We start from the raw sequence: 5,346 nt of genomic DNA on the forward strand, positions 1-5,346 counted from the left end.
TTGTATTTCAGCAGTAGCACAATGCATGTTTATAGAGAATAAGGGTTGGTTCAGACAGCCTCTCCAAAATATTTAACCTGCCTTTAAACCAAATGTGACAGCTGACAGGCACTTCCTGTCTGAGACAATGATGTCACTGAGTCGCAGACTCGAGCCGAGCCACAGGGGGGAAGGGAAGAAAATCAAGGCTTACAATAGTATATATATATATATATATATATATATATATATATATATATATATATATATATATATATATATATATATATATATATATACACACACACAGAGTATGTTCTCACAGCAAACAGACATGAATTAAAAGCCACAAAATCCCAATTTTGATTTCATGAGGTTTTGGAATGTCAGTCAGTCTCCCATTTTGATGATGTTGTGAGCCATTATGCTAAAAGAAATGCAGATTTTCCTGGCAGATGTTGCGCAGCTTGATTAGTAAACATTTTGGATTGAATCTACATGTAATAAATTCATAGTTCATTCTGTCATGCGCACTGACTCTTTTCTGCATTTCCTACAGTCAAGATTATCAGTATGAGCAAGTTAAGCCAAGACAATTAGTTCATAAACAAAGTCAACAAATGATTTATAAAATGTGTTTAGTATGCATCAATAGCTACGTTTACATGCAACCAAATAATCCATTAGCATTGTTGGGTCGATGAGACTACAAAGCCTTCATGTAAATGCCTAATTCGATCTGGGCTGCATTTCTCAAAAGCATCATAAGTAAATCGCAGAATCTATGATCAACTTAGCTCACAATGCTTTTGAGAAATGCAGCCCTGATTGAGGTCAGTCTGAATTATGATCTGATTATTTTCTAGGTTGGATTCAAAATTACCTGTTCTACCAGGATCTTTATGTTTACAGATTGAATATTTATTATATATTTGCTAATAAAAGCTCTTCTGACATGCATCAATCAGGCATAACATTATGACCAGTGACAGGTTAAGTGAATTGATTTTCCTTACCACGGCACCTGTTAGTGGGTGGGATATATTAGGCAGCAAGTGAACATTTTGTCCTTAAAGCTGATGTGTCCAAAGCAGGAAAAATGGGCAAGCTATTGGATTTTAGCGAATTTGACAAGGGCCAAATTGTGATGGCTATCGAGCATCTGTGGATTTAAATGATCTGCTGCTAACATCTTGATGCCAGATACCACAGCACACTTTCAGAGGTCTAGTGGAGTACATGCCTCGACAGCTCAGGGCTGTTTTGTCAGCAAAAGGGGACCAACTAAATATTAGGTCATAATGTTGTGCCTGATCAGTGTATGTTTTGTTTTAGATGTCTTTAAGGCTAAAACAATTTTCTGAAATTATATTGTATTATTCCGAATTCACAAAAATGCTAAATATTAACATTTATCCAACTCAAATTTTAACCAAGGTTGCACAATGAACTTTCACTCAGACATTGGTATTTCAGTTTTACTGACGTGCATTTATCAAGACAAGCTCTGACTCAAGGCCAAACATTTTATTTTAAGTGTCTGGCAAAATGATAGGTCAGTTTATTTAATATATTCGCACAATTCAATACATTGGAATTGCCAAGATAATTCCTAGAAGCAATTATTTCACATAGTCTTCAATTGAAATCAGTCAAGAGGGATGTAGTCTTGTTGGCATAGAAACCAAGTTACAGTGTTTAATAACGCTTGGCTAGTTATGCTTTTAACGCAACAATGACTGGATCAGGGACCTTTCAGTATTCTCTAGGGCAATTGCTTTATAAATTTCAATTAGCATGCTAATATAACCATATTGAATGGCATTGTAGTGTAACTGCATATAATGAGTCTCAGAGAAAACAACAACAACAAAATACTAGGAACACTTGTGAAAAAAAACCATAAGGGCATTGCATGAAAGCCAGCAGCTGTTCCACTGCTGATAAAACAGGTAAGTCTTTAGTTGGGTACTGTTTTCATTTAGCGACTTGGGTGACAGGGTATAAGTGTGCCCCAAGGCAGTGCAATACTGCAGGCCTAACATGGTACAGAACAATTGGGTGGTCATAGTATAAAGAGGAATTTAAAAAAAAGGTGACAGACTTGCCACTTCAGGAATATCTGTAGATGTATATCAGTTGGCCTATCTGATGCCTTTCTGGCATCTCTGCTCAACTCTCCTTCATCTCATGTTTTGAGCACCTGAATAGCTTATAGATCGTTTTTTTTTTTCATTGTAATTATATATTAGAAAAGGCTACAAATTGTATTATTACTTTTAAAGTCAGCATGAAACTAAAGTTGCAATAGTATTTTCTTCCATATTGTTTATATCAAAGTGAAATGCCTTCTCAGACAACAAAAATGTAGGGCAGGATTTGATTTTGTCCACTGGGAATTGATTGTCCCATTTTTTTCAGCAGTGTTGTTTCCGGAAGTATGTTTTCCATTCATTTCTCCAATATAGGGATAAAAAAAAAAAAAATTAAAATGTAATGATCCACGAACCAAGCCGACCAGCTATTATGAGGTGAATCATTACATTACAAACTTTTATTTTAAGCAAAAAAAAGTAGGACTATAAAATTCAGAGATACAAAAGGTATATATGTACTTGTCTAATGGCTTTAGTGAGGGGAAGAATTACAATCCCATGAAACGTAGCGAACAACATAAGCGAATTAAACACAATGCAGAAATATAAAACCACTCAATGTTGATTATATCTATAGAAACAACATATTTAAAGTTTATTGTAAAATATGCATAATACATACAAATATTTAAGTGTTTTGAGAGTAAAGAGACTATGTCATTCGCAGTGCTTCATGGGAATAGGCGGAGCTAAAAAAAACTGATTGGTGGAATTTTTCTGTTTTTTATTTAAAAAATAATGTGGACGGATAAATAATTTATAATAAATACTGCAATAAATTATAAAACGTCATTTTAATTTCATTCAGACATTAAAGGTAGCTACAGTATAAAGGTATAGCTATATTCATTGAAAATGAAAATTCTGTCATTAATTACTCACTCAAACCTGTAAGAAAAGCACAATAATACGCATAGTTTTCAGAGTAGCTCTTAAGCATTAACTGTGTGGGGTTAAACCTCTCGATGCGATTCTCCAACACGCGCTGCTTGCGAAGGGTAAAACCAGGTAGATTGTCTCTTTAAATCAGCGATGCAGTGCTGATGTGCCCGCGAGCTCAGATGGTTACAACCATAGACTGTAAAAAAACATCAATTTCTACCTGTGCAGTGGGTAACTTTAATCGCGCACGCTAAACAGTGCCTCTCACGCGACCGATTACACTCAGTTCACACACACACAAACACACATTCTCTCTCTCACGATACAAAGAATTACTACGGGTCCATAATTAATATAGCATGATGTAAAATTAATTTTAACGTAAATATCATGGTAACAGCAGTAGGCTAATAAAGATTCAAGTGCCTACTACATCCTTCTAATTATTTTGATCAGTAGGCCTATTCTAAAGTGAAAAGCATGATAACGCCCTAGTAATTACTGAAGTCATTGTAAACTTTTCAGGTTTTGGATTATAATTTCTTCTGATGGATTTGGTAACACTTGAGTCATTAACCTAGTGGGTAACCATGATCCTTACTTTAGAATACCGACTGAACCAAATAATAAGTAGGCCTAATTAATTTAGAAGGATAGCCTAACACGATTCATTACTATCCAAAACTTTACAAATAACTCAAAAGTTTACAATGACTTCAGCTAATATGGCTCAGGGCAGGGTGCACCATTTGAACATATTATTTTTACAATTAATTGCACCAAACAAATGCTTTAAAATTGCAGCCGTATATTGAAAACATCAGAACGTGGCAAAACCATGTCACGGATAATGAAAGGGACGGGTTTACATTTTTGGCTAAGTTAGCATTTAATAAACACATGGTGTAACTTAGGTAATAGCAAGTTGATTTTGTTGAGGCTGACATATATGTGTGTGTGTGTGTGTGTGTGTGTGTGTGTGTGTGTGTGTGTGTGTGTTCCTTTCTTAAAGGGGCAGTTACCACATACTGACAGGATGGAGAGCAATATCTAGCCTGTCTTACCAGATTCTTGTACATTTCATTTGTACATAGAGTCTGGCCACTCTCCATTGACAAGGGTTTATTTCCATGAAGGCGGGTATTGCTAAAAATTGGTTGTGACGTATCTCATGCGCCCTTCGCCAGTTTCACACGAATCCGACAACATGAATGTGCACTTGTGCATGCCACCTTAGTGATAAAATCATAGGATAAAACCTAAAACTCGTGCATTCGGATTGTGATTTATTCACGCCACGGTGGAGGGGAGAGTTTTGTGATCGGGAATGGTTTCGTTCGCATCTTTCTCCACCGCCATTATTGAACTACAACTCAATATAGCGCATGACATCAACGTCATCGTTCTCAGCCACTCCCTCTGTTCGCTGATTGGACCAGTAAAAATGTGTTCGGAGAAGAAAACACAGCAGTCCCAGACGTAATACTGAAGGAAAATGAAAATTGAGCAGAAGTACGTAGGAGGGCAGAGCCAGGCTAAGCAATTTCAGGGACACATGCAAAATGTTTAATGTTATTATGAAAATAGAATAAAAACTGACAAATTTAATTTCTTGCCCCCCCCCCCAAACAACTTGCTGAGAACAATGAGAATATTAAAAAAAAACCATTTTTTAATTTTGTATAATTTAACCACTTACACTCGCTGAATTTATCATAACGCCTCAGAATTTCTTTATTTTTGCTTTATGTTCATGCTAACATGATTCTGATGAGGACACCAAAGGCACTTTATAGTGATTTCGACCCAATAGTATGTTACACTGTTGTAGCATAACTGTGTAGTTATTCATTAACAACTGAACATGTTCTAAATCAGAATGAATCCAAAATGACTGTTTATGAATATGCCTTCTTCAAAATTACCTTTCAATGGCTTTTAAAGGTGACAATGCTAAACATGTGGTAACACTATCATGTAGGCAATACATTTAGCCTATTTGTTTTTGTAAAATAAAACTGATACAAAACGCATCCTGTGAACAACAAATCACTAATTGTTTTAGATTAACGAGCCTTAAGTAGCCACAGTAATAGCCTAGTTCTTGGTTCATTTCAAGTCGGACATGAGGAAAGTATTACCTTGGGGTTCATGTAATGAGTCACAGATTTCAGTAACTGCTCACAATCAGAAGTGTTCTGATTCAATTTAAGGAATCGACTCATTAGTCATTTGTTCAAGATTCGGACTAGCTTATTGTGGTTCTAGGTTGAATCACTAAAAGAACCGGCTCAAAAGAGTCATTCGTTAAACATTGGTCGCACTGTAT

This window comes from Pseudorasbora parva, chromosome 21 (genome assembly GCF_024679245.1).
Source record: "Pseudorasbora parva isolate DD20220531a chromosome 21, ASM2467924v1, whole genome shotgun sequence".
Classification (NCBI taxonomy): Eukaryota; Metazoa; Chordata; class Actinopteri; order Cypriniformes; family Gobionidae; genus Pseudorasbora; species Pseudorasbora parva.